Source organism: Manduca sexta, chromosome 28 (genome assembly GCF_014839805.1).
Source record: "Manduca sexta isolate Smith_Timp_Sample1 chromosome 28, JHU_Msex_v1.0, whole genome shotgun sequence".
Classification (NCBI taxonomy): domain Eukaryota; kingdom Metazoa; phylum Arthropoda; class Insecta; order Lepidoptera; family Sphingidae; genus Manduca; species Manduca sexta.
In genome coordinates this window covers 11,243,611-11,260,132 of record NC_051142.1, presented here as the reverse complement: position 1 = coordinate 11,260,132, position 16,522 = coordinate 11,243,611, and positions in this window count along the sequence as shown.

Below are 16,522 nucleotides of genomic sequence, written 5' to 3'. Positions count from 1 at the left end.
GCCCTCACAAAACGTCAAGCGAAGTCTGTTTGGCACGGGATACAAATACACGAGTCACTGGGCTGTAAACTGTGTGCCAGTTGTAGCTGCCGATGCGGCGAGTCGAGCGGGTCGGTTTGTCGGTAATATTACCATACATGCCCAAATTAATCTATTAATCTAAACAAAGTTTAGATGCAAACATATTAGAGTATTGTTATTTTTCAAACATTTTTTTTATTTTTTCACTTAACACTTAAAAACAGATTTTTTATTTTTTCACTTAATACAAAATTTTGTCTAAGATAGGGTCTAAACCTTATATATATGTATACATTACCCCACTCTCTACTTTCTGCTTCGTAACAAATAACTAAATATATTTTACTTACGTCAATGTAGCTCCATTGATCTTCAAGCGATTATCCGTCCTTTTTCACATTCCTGGAAGCATGCGTGAAAACAGCTCCTTGGAATTTCCTTTTGGGTTCGTTCCAGGATCGAAGAGATGAAAGTGCCTTATCTAGTTGAACATTTCCTTTTAGGACTATCCGTGTATGTGACGATTTTATTGGGACGCTTAGATTAATAGAAACCATCATAATATATACAGTGTACAAATAAGTATAATGTACTTGTTAAATTGATAAACTAAATATGGCATCATGGCGGCGCACCAAGACTCTATTTCGTTATAAAAAAATTCTTAAGCCATGCAATACCACGCATATAATGTCTATTGTATTAAAATATACCTTAATTATAATTCGTCTCAAAACAATAAATCATTAGTCCGCAAACTAGCCTCAGTCTCGAGTCCAGATGCGGTGAAGTTGTGAGTGCTGCGCGTGCGATGCATTCGAAACAACCGATAGTACTCCACTAGCCGGAGAATAATAAACGAGTTCTAAGTACGCACCTCAGTGCATAGTGCATATCAATTCCTTATTTCTAAGTAGGGCTTGCATATATTGCCATGTAACTTTGTACTAGTTACACTGATCACCGAACAATAACATAATTATCTATTTTCGATTTCGGAATTGTATGTTGTATCCTATACTTTATACGATAACATACTGGACCAGAACCTCTTCTATTTCACAGCTATGTTGATCCTGCAAATAAGTATGTAAGTGTGATTAGTAACTGAACTGACATGAACAATAATACGGCTCTATATTTATTTATTTACTTGCACTTCATACACACTCAAATTTTCTACATAGGCGGACTTAATGCCGTAGGTATTCTCTCCCAGTTAACCTTAAGGTGAAGCAGAGATGAACACGAGAATACTATATATACACGGACATGACATTTGGTAACGAATTATCGTTAAATTACTTAATACAATTCTACATTATCAAACTCATTTCGATTAAACCCATATCTGACTTGTAGAATTGATCTCGATCTGTCCTAAAGAAATTTCTTAAAGTCGAAGCGAACCAAGTCCATAACTATAGATAATATTCGTCAACATAAACTGTAAAAATATTTCCCAATGCTTTTAAAACGTCCACAGGATACGTTATAAACAATTTACATATTAAATTAATGGCCACATATCTCAGTCCGTTCGTAATAAAATTGTCCTGTAAACATATTTAATTGAAACAAATGTGTGGCGTGCCGCGCTCGAGTATTTTACAAGCGTACGAACGTTATTTCAACAAAATATATCCACAAACAGCCTTACATCTTGTCAGTATTGACAATTAAATGGATCCTAGTGTTGTTTATCATTTTTCACTCAAACTTACACTAGAGATTAAATAATAGTTACATGTTGCGTTTCCGCTGCCCACGCGCGCTCTCCAAACCTGTTTATCTACTAATGCACCGAAATAATATTGATATTTATTAATAAGAAGCTCCGTCGCAGGGCCGTGTCCGCATTTTTGTCTTGTCTAAAAAAGTCAATAACGAATGAGGTTTCGACACCTTAATTATAACAGGTATTTATTATGTAACAGGAAAGTAGGAAGTGAACTTCGATGCTATCTGAAGATAACAGACAGTCATTCATTACATTACATACATATTAATTTAAATTATCTTCACGCTTTATGAACACAAAAGTGTAGATATAATTTACATTATGTAAAGATTATGCAATATTCAATATTTGTAATTTGAATATTTGCAATATTCCCTATAACTAAAAATGAAATTTAAAATATACACAAATTCAAACAACTTCACATATACAAATAAGGACATCAAAACTTTCAAAAGCATTAATAAATATTTTTATTACGTTTTCTGTAGCAATTAATAATATAGCACGTATTTGTTAGTTCCAATCTTCTGAGAATCATAATCGTCTTTTAACGAAACCCTATAATCAAGAACTTTAACTAATAATGTTAGTACGTAAAAGTTAAACAATTAGTGTAAAGTGATATTAATGCGTATGATAGTGGAGCTCATTGCCAAATTCTCGTCAGAGTAATACCTCGCTTCCCCGGGGTATGAGCGGCAATTTACTCTAAACTCTAAACACCAAAGTTTAAATGTTTATGCGTGTTACACTTTGAGTTGATCGATGTTTATATTACGTCTTGTTTGTTTAAAATACTTGTTTCTCTTTGGCTTATATAGACAACGTGATGATTAGGTAAGGATAATCGATTATAAAAAACAGTTTGCAAAATTCTAATGTTTCAATAGAAATCTTCATTCAAAGCAGATTATATAGATTTGAGTAGCTTTTCGTTTCTGCTATTTTGGCATAAAATAAAAAAGTATATTCTATACGTGAACGGTACGTAGCAAGTACGTAAAATAAAACAAAAAGGAAAAATATAAGTAACCAGATGTTAGTAGTCCTAAATATTTAAAGTAAAAGGATTACAATTTATCACTCACGCACGTCACGCTGTCCTAGAATATGAGGCGAGCAAAATAAAGAATTTCACAGTAGTCACTTGAGAAAGCCTTCAAGATAAACTGTCAAGTGAATAAATCCTCTTCAACGAGACAGTTATCACCCACAGAAAACGCCTTGCGAATAACTTCTCGTAAATTTCACTCTTATGCTTTTATTTTATTTAGAGCAATCGGCTTTTATTTTATTTAGAGCAATCGGACTATTCTAAACTATAACAGATATTATTATGCATAAAAAATGTCTTATTTTCTACCCACTGGCCTTTTCTTACTCAGCTGTACAATATATGACTCAACAGAGCTGCTTTAGAATTAATTAAAATTAAAATACTTTAATAAACAGTGCAGGGTTTTGCGGAACATAAACTTCCCTTGTGCAAATTGAAAATTAATCTTGTTATTCAGTCTAGGTAGTATAAATAAGTACTTCGCATGGTCTATCCATTATACTGTATTCGGTACACGTTTCTTATTCCGACATAATAAAATCACTATAACTAAGTAATGGCAAGTCAAATAAACAGGTTAAATATAATTTTGACAAATACACGTTGCGTCGACGATAACCAGAATTGATTCAACCTCGTGGATGCACGATAGCTGATCCGGAACTTGACTTACCGTAAAAAGTTACCGAGTATGTTCACAAAATTTAGTGGTCGCTACTTATCTGGGTGCACACTATCTCCGATAACCTACAGTTAAGAATTTTTGAAAATAATACTAGAACAGTTCGTCAGTATCACCATACTACTCCTAATTAATAATCAGATGACCTTTGTCAATGTGTGATATAATACAAGTAACAGTAAAATACTTAATGAATGAGGAATGCTTAGACATATTTATCTGTTCCAATTTCCAGCAAACAAAAATGAATTCGATTTTCCGTGTCCCTGTTCTCCGATTATGTTGTATCTCAAATAAAAAAATATTTTGACATAACCTTTACACATTTTGTTTTCGTTTCGCAACTATTCGAATGCTATTGTTCCTCCTGAATTTATTACGGTTAGAGTCACTGCCGTCTCATAATACTAACAAGGGCTCCTATATTGTCACTTAGGTCGTAAAGCGTCTCAACGACTTTTGGTCAAATAATCTTGTACAGTCGCAAAGCAGTATGAAATTTATTTTATAATGGATAACAAACTATCAAGAACTTTGTTATCATGTTATTACTGATTAAAATAAATGTTTAAAACCACTCTACTATTTATGCTGATACAAAAGATCCGGCGCCTTATCTTTACTTGGAAAATTATGCGTCTGTCCATAACTGGAAGAAATTTTCAAAACGTAAAAGAAACGGAAAAACAAAGCAGCTTTATCTCTTTTATGCCCTCAAACAATTTATGTATCGTAAAATATTAGCAATAGACTTTAGATGAGATCGAACTTTTTCACTGGCTTCTATTCAGGTCACCGATAATACAAACTCGCCTCTATAAAAACAACTTAAATGCATATCGCTAACTATAATTCTATGTATGAGTATCTTCGTTTTGTTTTAACGAAAACATTCATAATATATGGGAATTTTATCTGTCACGTGTAATCTATTATCTCTCTCTGATTGGGTACTATTTAACACTAAAGGTATCATTGTGTATAACAAATATACTTTCTTGAAAAAGAATGATCTCTTGATTATCTGGTTATTGCTCCTTTTCCTTCTCTTGCATATGCATCCAAAAAGATGACGACCATACAGTTTTGATTTAAAACACCTACCCTCTTATTAATTGACGTTATTTGTCTAAGGACGGAGTATCGCTGTGATAACAAATCTGTTTCTCAGTGCTGACGGCATGGCAGCCATCGCAGTGCGTGTACATAGGGCCGTTCTGATTGGCTAATATTGAGATACAACTTTAATCTATAGGTAGTTGGCTGTCAGATAAACAAACCTGAACAAATAGCAAGCTGTCAGATAAACAAAACTGAGGAACAGACTTGTTATCACAGCAATACTCCGTCTTAGATAAATGACTTCTATGAATAAGGGGGCTAGTATATAATAGGAACCTGCATACTTTTTTACGATACTTTTGCATACACACAACTAGCGCCTCATTCTATCCTCGTAGGTGACTTTGTCTTCCTTTAATTTGCTGATAATCATTTTCCTTTTGCCTTTACCCATCTGCCCGATCCAAATATTTACCAATAAATGACCTGCTATAATCAGGCGTCGATCACTATGGAGACTGACATTCTTAATTCCCACAAACTTCGTAATTTCATTATATTTTCTTTGATATCTATTTTCCAAATATTTCTTAGAATATCCATATTCCAAATATTAGGTGTAACTAAAGCAAATTAATAGAAATATGCAAATACTTCAACGTTTAGATACACTTTGAATTTGTTCTGTAATTCGGGTTGGAGCACCTAGGTCCATGAATAAAACATAATTTAAACTTTTACCATAAATGTATGCAAATTGTTTGCATTGGACTTATTTCAAATTTGTTACTAGTTTAAATTGAACTACGTTGATCATTTTTCTGACCGTTGACTTTTTCTGAATTCCACATGCGGCTTAAATAGTAAGATTCTCATAGTTTTAGCAGCAATTCTTTTTTATTTAAAAAATATATAGTTTTATCTGTCCATAAAATATAGAACTACAAAACGTGTAGCATAATGTTAAATCGGTTTTTGGACGATAGCGTAACTGTTGCGCGAACTGGGACTCAAACACAGGACTGCTTGGGTCACATCAACATTCCCACTAGCCCGAACAAGCAAATATTTTATATTCTGCCATTAAAAAAATATAACCTAAAAGTCATCACTTTAATTATTATATTATTATATTTGTTATTATTGTAGTTGGTAGCTTATCAGGAACATAATAAAAGTAGCCGTAGTAACGATTAAACAGTGGACGTAGTCTATAATTTGGAATACTCAGCTTAAAAATATTTGGATGGGCGTGGACCACTGAGCAATTTATAGTACATATCATAATACAACACCTTTCAGATAAATAACAACTATCGTCAAGTTCTTTTGCTGTAAATTGAACAACTTAGTTATCAATGAACAAGTCTAATCCGGCTTCCTAGGTGTGGTTACACAAACAAAGAAAACACAACCGCACACAACATTATGATGCTTGTGGATCGTTCGACTTTTAATCGCGCACACACATTAAAGGAACATTACAAGCAGTATTTACAGTAATACAGCAAACACGAAGCCGTATGCGCGAGGGGAGCCCGTTTCAATCACTCTAAACCAGAGTTGATTAAACGGCGCTGTGTGATTGTAAAGCCAATTTCACGCACCGAGCGAACTGATTGCAAATAAATCTGAAATCGAACCAGAGCGGCGCTCACGACACACTCATAACACCTCCCAACCTCCCTCGCCTTCGACATCCAAATCCCTCAACTGATGAATCTGATAAACTTATTGAACACAAAAGAGGAGACCCTATTAACATAATAGCATTCGTAAATCGTCCACGAAAGTGCGACCGATCTGAAAAAGGTAAAATCCAATTTGAAATAGGAACGTCTATGCGATTATAAATCTACTGAATAATATTTAAGTCTGTTACTATGTGACACTTGAGACATACTTAATACATTTAATGTAACATTTAAGCCCTAAGAAAGTACTGCTCTGGAGATTACCTTTATTTAATTTGCTCTTATCTTACGATGCTCCACGGAATATATTGGGAGATAAAAAGTTTTTCGTAGGCACTTGTATATTCACAGACAACCTTCACTTTAATTTTTTACGTGGCACATTTCAAATACATACGCTATAAAATATAATGTATTACAAAAAGAGGTCCAACGTTTCGCCGCGGGCATACCACTATCAATAAGTTTTTACGACTTGGCAAAATTACATACAAACTTTAATAGCATAAAAAAATCGATTTTAATGATACAACGATTTGTATTCGATTAAATTGAAAATGTGAGTTGAATATATTAATAGAAATCGTGATATAAATCCGGACCCAAAGCAACTGGAATACGTATATTTCTCTAAACGTAAAACTGATATTTTACTCGAAAAGATTTTTACGAAATATCACTGAACGAAATAACTTCGCGATGATCTTGCTTTTTATTGCCAGCGGACTCTAACATGGTTTGCTGTGTTATCAATTTTGACGTGTTTGATAAAAAAAACAAAATTTTGGTACAAAATGAAACAATGGGCCAAGATATCGCTAGAATATAAAAAACTCATTTTTTATAAATGTTCATGCAATTACGACGTTTCTACGCAATAAATATAGCTCTATGAGAAATAAGAAGTATACCTAAAAGAATAAAAGTATCTAATATTTATTTATATTTAGGTTTTTTCCTTCTCTTAATATGGTTTAAACACAAACTATCCGGATCTTATGAATTTCTACATTTAACTGGAAACCCCCATCTCTAACGCGTTCGAAACAAACCGATAAATATAATTTAACCACAAAACAAAATAATTTTTTATTGTCACGTGTGGTGAAACTGACGAATCGCCACGAATCCACGGAACGAAGCAGGTGGAACGAAATAAATGCAGCTTCGAAACAATATTCACTAAATGCGAATGCCGTGTAATACCCTTATATGGCGGAATTGACGCAAAGAGAGCGCTGCAAAAATCCTCTAACTTTGGAACACGTAAATCTCGGGTGTTCGTGCAAATATTTCACTAGTTGTACGACGGGTGACAGCTTGGTTTCGTGTGTTTTACTTTTGTTTATTTGGCTCTTTTTGTGAATGATAGTTTTTTTCTCGATATGTGACAATGTTTCGTCTATATTTTTTCATTCGTTAAAGGTTTCAAGATTTCACCTCAAAAGTTTCCAGATTTTCCATCTATCATAGCAATATTATTCATGTCGACAATGATGCCGTCAAATTCATGTCGTCGTCATTAATAACATCAATCATGTAAAAGTTTTATAGGTAGATTAGGTTATCTTACAAAAAACCAAATAATTTTCCTAAATTTCACCTTTTGGCCACCTACCAACAGATACCAGTCTTAAGAAAGATTTCACACATAAATCTGTTTAAATTCCCATTACTTTTATTATTTCTCGATAGGACCATCAAATCATTGGTACGCAGGCTAGGCTTTCAAACCTAATAAATGTTTTAAGGTCATATATTTGGCGCCACTTAATATTCAGGGTGCGCCTCCGTACTTAATTGTTAGATTGATGTTCGAGACACTCTCATCAATCCTGCTTTAAAATTTGTACACTACGTACTATCTACGTATGCAGATTTTAATATATTAATGAAATATAATCAAAACCACTGTATCTACAACTTAGATAATAATATAACAATAAAAATTTCATAACTTTGATTCCATTAATATACGTTATAGCTTTTGCCTGCGGCTCCGCCCACATAACGAAGTTTTTCCGAGATAAAAAGTAGCCAATAGCACTCAGGAATAATGTAGCTTCTATTAGTGGAAAAATAACAAAATCGGTTTATATTCCTGAGATTAGCGCTTAAACTAACAAACTCTTCAGCTTCATATGTAATATTAGAATATATTACGATTTACAGTATGATGAGAATAACCCGTGCGCTACCGCAACTCACATTTACTGTCCACTGATTACACAAAAACTACAATCTTCGAAAAAACTACTATTTAGTCACCTGCAGTTTGAGAAAATTATTTTTATCGCTATCACTAACAGGTTATTCGCTTTCATGAGCTTACAAAATAGATACGTTTATAAGTAAAAACTCTACCTCGCCAGGTACACGTTTTAGGTGTAGAGATGGGATTATGTTGAAAAGTGTCGTGTCGAGCCGTACCCACGCCTCCGCCAAGGTTAAGCCATTTCTAAAGGCAAACTCATATGCCATCCGAGTCTGTAATAAGAAACTGTAAGCAGCTTTTATTATACAATGTATTATGGTATCGAAGAAATATTCTTTTGTACGTTGAAATAAGGGTACCCACATGAATGTGGTTTAGTAAGTTCAACAAATTCTGGGCAGAGGCCAAATTCTGTGTTTTTAAACCTAGCTGTTTTTAAAGAAATTATAACTGGCCCGATTATACAAATGCATCGTTATCCCTAGAATTGCAAAATACTTTTTCTAAAAATCCCGTTAGTTCGACATGCAGTCGATAGCCAAAATATTAAATGTAATAGTTGTTTCAACAACTAATACTAAGAATGGCAGATATGAACTTTTCATGCTGCCATTTTAATCCCATTCCAATGTAGGGTGGCCGCTACATACATTTTCACGAAAGGATTTCGCTCAGTTTTTTTACAAATACCCGCCTGCAACGTCCATACTCTCACGGCGATGAAAACTCGACCTTAATGTAAGTAAAATTAACAGAAAATATTGATATAAGCTAAATTCCGATAGTAAAACTACAATGAATAATAATTATTGTCCGCAACAAAATGCAATAATCAAAATACCTTTACGAAGGTGATGATCGGTTTGCTTATTGCTAAAAGCAACTTATATTCTATAACACACATAATATGTCATTCAATACATCTTTCAACAATTTTACTACCTATTTTATATTTACTCCTAAAAAAATAACAATACTTTAAAAATATTTATTTTGGCATAAAAACACTTTATCTGGCCGGCAAGATATAAAAAGGAAATAAAACTACCGACTATCACGATTTCTATAAAGTCTTCAAAAAATGTGTACCGAAGCGCTTGTGAAATATTGTAACAAAAACCGTTCTTGAGGAAACTATTTTACGACTATATAAAAAAGACGCTTTTCGTGAATAACAAATCGTATTCAGCATATACTGCCTATATGCGGATAAAATTCGTAGTGACTTTTCATGGTGAAAACACGTTCAGCTTTGATTACTGGTCCGATGTCATCTCCATTGTTATGAAATATACTATTACGTATTTTACTAGTACGCCATATTTCAGAAGATCTAAATTTCATAATATTATGATAATTTAGTTCAAAACTGCTAAACTCTACAATTCAATTCTTAGCTCTACATATTACAGTCAATACTGACACTACCATGAAATTTATGTTTATAATAATATTAAAATATTATAAAATTAATTTCAATTTAAATCACCACTTTTAACACTACAAATACAAAAACGGACAATAAACTCCATATCTTAAATTCGAATTTCGAACAATGCCATTTGTGGCAGACAGTTGCAAAACAGTAGTGTGAAATTGCAACGATTCCCATGGGTTCAGCTCGGCCTCTTCCAACGCCGGATCCGGCTTCATTACCGGGAATTAAGGAGACATCGAAATAATACGGCCGGGATCAAGAGACGCGCTTCAACTGAGCTCGTCAAGCCTTACAAACCCACCTGCCCTCGTTGGCTGGGAAATAGGGTACACGTACTTATATAGGTATGTGGTGCGAATGAGAGAAACTGTAATCGGAATGGGCGCGTCGGGGATCATGAACCGTGCCTGTATTTGCAATTTCGTATTGACACTAAGCATGCATGTAATCTGTAGGTAGTCGATGTAATTTTAATTAGATATAGGCACTTATTGTTATTATGTTTAATGCTCGTATACATTTGAATAACTATCACATTTTTTAAATATTTGTGTCCATTAATGTATCATATACATACTTCAATGATCAATCCATTGTATTAATAAAATGTAACCAAGATTAGAGTAAGTAATAATGTAGACAGATTTAAAAATAAATTCAAAATAAAAACGTACTTTATGAACGCATGTAAAAAACGAAAGCCAGTGATCTAAAAGAAATAATATAAAAGATTTTACGCCGGGCTCAAGAGTCGAGACAACGTCGGGATTTTCTTTTTCATTTTCATACGGCCTTGTTCAAAAAATATTTTTGATACAATATGACAACAAACATTGGATCTTAAGTAATTATTTTTTCAGTTTACTTTCGACGTAATATAAAAAAAAAATGTTATCGGCAAAATTTTACGAACGTTATTAGTAGTTGAATGTGTTGTTATAATAAAAATCTATGTACATAAATGATGTGCTTAATTGGAAAACTTGATACAGTAATACATGTGAATAACATTTTATACTTAGAAAACTAAAATGCCAGTAGGTATACAAACATTCCACGCCATTTATTGTCTTTCCAAGTTCCTTTCTATCTTCAATTTATCGTTTTTAATTACCGAAGTTCGACGGTGACGGTGGCCACGATTTCGAAGTGTGCTGCGTTGTGTTTTACTTTATTGAAATAAGCATTAGCCCCTCAAGGCAAGAACTTCCACACTCCGCAATTAAGGCTCCTCCCATAAATTGCACTTTAAATACTTTTCAACATTAACATCTCATACAACCGCTGCAAGAGCGGAACTAAAAGTGTGTTTTATCCCTTAACTGCGAAATGGCCCACTTAAGATAATGTAAGATATAGTATGTATGTAAAGGAAAATTGCTTTGTATGCCATAGGTATGCCTACGTATTTAAAGATAGAATCGGGGCATGGTTGTCATTTGGTTGTCATAAGTCCTCATAGTTTTAAGATTTGAATCTCTGTCTCAGTATTAGTATCTGTCGATGTTACTAGATAATATACTTACTAGTGTTCATTGACAAACGTTTTCTATCTCGAATTATCGACACTCGTAACAATCACAGAGGTCCAGAAAACGAAAGCCTGACGGTACTACACAAATTTTGAATTTTAAACATTTAATAAAATTACTATATCTGCCTACCACTGACATTCTAAAATGTTCTCTATTATAAAAACAGAGGTTTGAGGTTTTAAGAAAAATTAAATATTAAAGTACGCCTTAACATGACCTGTCCACACAGAACAGAATCACAGACATTATTTTGATTATATTTTAACTGATTTTAATAGTATTCTCACACAATCTTTATTAAATCTGTATCCAAAAACTGCTTTGTAAAGATTGTACACCAACATTTCAGCATATAACTGATATAATATTATTAATATGATAACACATATTTAAACCATAATATATAGCGTATCATACTTCGATGTATGATTTTAAATTTTAAGTCTTTCTAACATTATTTAATAGTAAATGTTGCGTAACTGAGGCCGACGGCTTGATATCTGAAGTTTAGAGAACATATTGAGTTTTTGCTACCGTTCATCTCAACAGGATGTGGTCTCACGGCGTAATATAATAAATGAACTTTATTAGGCAATGTTCCATCTAATCAGCTCTGAATGTGGTATCTTTTTTCCGAACATGATATTGTTGATTCCAACGATGCAATCATTCTCAATAGCTTTAATAATACCTAGATTTTTTTTTAAACTTTGTAATATTCTTTGAATTTCATATATAATGTCTAACATCAATACTAAGTGGGTAGGTAAATAATTCTTGGAATAAATTAACATCTATTTTAAATAGAAATAACAAGAACTGATCAATGAATTCCCTGTCTAATCACAAATTGTGTAAATAAAATATTTTAAGTAGTATAAGCTTACTTTACGACAACCTGAATTATAGACAAATATGAGCCTTCTATAAAATATTTTTCGCATAATACGATGTCTTGCAAATAATATTTGAAAGGTTATCATGAGACGAGAGCACCACACGCTCGGGCGCGCTCGTGGAAAAATTCGCAATACCAAGAGATCATGATAGATCCCTCATATTGATAAGGATGGTACACAGCGTAAGACCTTTTCATTATAACAGACTTAAATGGAACGTTTTTATAGATTTATATAAGATAGAAGCTATTTCGAGGTTATTTTAATATCTTATATTGAGATATTTTCAAAGTTATCGTAAGAGCGCGAATACTTTGCAAAGTATGTACGTATATTTTTGCTGCGTAATGTACTGAATAGAAATTCTTCTTAGATTTACGAGCAGTTACCGATAAAAACGTGCCTAGATGCCTAATTCTAAATACAGATGCAAACTATTAACATTCATGATGCAATTAAAAGATAATATTATGAAACCTAAGCAAAAAAATATTAAGTTTCATATAAAAACATTAAAAACAAAATATTCGTCAGACATAGAATTCATGAATCAATTAAAGTAGCGTCAATTCAACCACCTTCCAATTAAATTTATCGATCAAGAACTCTATCAATAAAAAATAATTCATATCTACCATAGAAACTTTATCTCTGTCAATCCCTACACATACTACTTAATACTAGGTAAGTACATAACATAAAACCGCGAACGTTAAAGTAGGTAGGTACTTTATTTCGATGCGCCGGCTTCCCTTGTCCGAAATACTTCATTAAGCGGCTTAGTATCCTGCGATGGCGTGTACTCGAGGCTCTAATCAGATCAAACGGTCAAGCGACGGCCCGGTCCGGCGACCTGTGATCCCTTTGTGACATCTCAAGTGCTCTTACTTACCTAATTACTACTTGTCTCGCTTTGTTGCATTAATTAATACGCATTTGTCGCGTACGTGTAAGGGTCGTGTTAAATCTACTTGTTTTTTATATTAAAGGGGCAGTTGTACCTAGATACTAATACCTAATAAGCCCTTATTGTACATTTGTTCATATTTGTGTTTAATACAATTTAATCAATTTATTTGTGTAGCTTTTTACATGAGCTGTTTAGTTTTAAACAATAAACCAATAAGCCGTTGAAGAAATGAAAATAATATGGTAAGTCTCCAACGGTTACCAATATTTTGCATAAACATCTAATAATAATTAGATTTTCCAAAAATGAAAAGCTCCAACACCCTGAATAATTATATACTCATAAACCAAATGCCGTTGATCCTTCTAACGTTACCCGTAGGCTAATTACTCGAACCCTCACAGATTGCCTTCACGTAAACCATAAAATAATGTCGGTCCAGCAACACCGGCTGTACGTAGACAGACAACGCAATTGTATTCTGTGTGCAGGGCTCAAAGTGAGCCCGCATGCCGCCACCCGCCGCTGGGCCGCGTCCGTCACTCTGTCTGATAGGAGTGGCCTATTGCAAACGAGCGATTAAATAATCGTCAGTTAATAGTCATCTCAGTACGCAGCAGACTGTTCGGGAACAGAACTAACTACCAAGATTAAGATCTGAAGGTTTGAAAATGCAAAAACACACATCCAACTTTCTAAAGTTACGTAGGTAAGTAAGTAAGTTATTATCGTTCCTTTTAACTATGAAGGTAAATATCGTGAGAAAACCTACGTGCCTGAGAATTCTCCATAAGAATTTCGAAGGTAGGTGAAACAAGCAACTCGCACTAGGCCAGCGTGGTGAAACTTATTGCAGGCCTTAGCCTAAATACTCTCGGTAGTAGAGAAGGACTGTGGTCAACGTGCTCTCGTAATATATAATTATGGAACTAGTATTACTATTACAATATTCTTCAGTCTGTGTACATGATGGAACTAAAACCTATAAATGAAGCCTTAATTCACATTAATCTTAAACACTGTCGCCAGACTAAGTGACTGAACATACACAGATTGGTCGACTTCCGAAACATGGTTTTAAAAATTAGTCACAGTTAACAGTTATGTACCATTTGCGTATGTTATAATGGTCAATATACAAGTGACTGACAAATATATATACTGTTATCGAACACGGCAAACAATTGACCAATGAAATCACAATCACTTATCTTGTCTAGAAATTAGGAACTATGCACTTAACCACGAAAAACCTACGTCTTTTACCATTTTTATACATTAATTAAAAAGTTATTATCATCATCCTAAAATCGTCCGTCTACAAATGTTCTATACATTGGTACCTAGTATAGATGGGTTGTGAAGTAAATTGTGCTCGACTGTATCCCGTGTAGCGTCAGCTTCAAAAAGGCGCATACTGCAGGGATTACGTAACATGTAATTTTATATTGTGGTCAAAAGAGATTATCTTTTGTGAATCACAAACAAGGCGGAATTGAAAAACTGAGAGCTTATCGTGTACCTACTTACTCTTTTTCATTGGAAATTTTTAAGATTATTATTATAGGTAGTATAATTTTCTAAGCATTAATCTGCTTATAAAAAAAATCGGTAAGTACTTAATGTGGCACATATCAATAAACATTGGAAAACTATTTTTTTTAAATGTTATAAGTTTATAATAAAAATAAATTAGGCCCACCAGTAGCGCCTCTGTCTACCCCTTTGGGTACTTGTTAAAGAGTGTATATGTGTGTGTGAAATAATAGAATATTACTTTCTCTTCCGTGATTTTATATATACTATTTATTCAGTTCTTTCTCTACACAATTTATGTAATCACGAATTAACTTGCAATTAAAAATAATTATAGTATATCTAAGTTTTATGTCAAATCGTCCTCCGCACCATAACCGCGACATAATAGTTATTCAGTTTATGAAGTCCCGTGCGTAATATCATAGCATCAGCGTTAATTAACAATGTAATCAAACCATTCCTTAAAACATGATCACACTAAGTAGTTAGCGCGCTAAGTACTATAGGAACGGCAGAGAGGCCCACGTTCCGAGCTGCAAGTTTTTTCCATTCATTAGGCCGCTTAACGAAGTGGAAATAAGGATCACAAAAGACTTTAGTGAATATCCTCCTATTGTTTTTACTTCGCTTTCACTGCTGTTACGTAGCTACGGTAATTTTCGTCGGGAAGAAAATCTATTGTTCCCGTGGTCCCCATTACCAAGGTAAAAACGTATTTATGGGTTGAGAGGCATTTGTTATTGTTAACTAACGTCAGCTACGCCTTACCCTTTACATAACTTTAGAACTTTTAATAGGCGAGTAAAGTAACTAAATCGTTAAGTAAACAATAACTATAAGGAATAATGGATTGATTTTGACACTTGCTCATTAGCAATCCATTATTTCTTAATATTAATAAACGTTCTTAATTATTAAATTAACAACGTTTATTAATTAATATTATCTATTTATATCTATAACTAAAAATGATAAAAAAAAATACGAATGCGTTTTTTTATAAACCTAAATATTTTTTTCTGAAGATGTGTTATTTATATACCCTAGTTCCAACTACCTACGGTACCTACGAAAAGCCTAAAAAATATTCACGTTGTCAATTAGAAAGGTTTAACCGACATTCAGAGTAGATACTTATTTCACTCCGTTGGAACCATAAACTGTTTTATTTAGTAAGCACATAATATTACACATATTAAGCGCACTTACAATAATGTAGGGTAATTTTTTATTTCACCCAAACATGGCTGCACCTGTAGCAAACGTTTTTCGCCTGTCGCCATTACTCGGGCTTAAATTAAAGTCCTCGGTAAACATTTCGGCCGTGATATTTCCATACCTGCGTCGAACTGAACTTTCTATATCGCTTAATATAAACGGCCTATAAAATTTTAATTGGATTCTGAATAGCTACAGAAATTAATTCTTGTTCATTCTTTAAATATATTTAGATCAGTTTGCGTTACGTACGGAGATATACACCTATATACTTACTTCAAATAGATATACATCACTCACACAGAATTAAATGTATTTTAGGTACCTAAAGCATAAAACTTCGAGGCGAAAAGTCAAAGACCCTTATTATCCTTTCATAATAAGAAGCTATACAATACCAACCTACATTGTATTTTAGCTTTGCAACTTTCCATAAAATGTGTTTGTAGGGTAATTCTTTTAGTAATTGGATAGTTTCAGTTTGTAATGAAGCAAATAGCTAATTGCA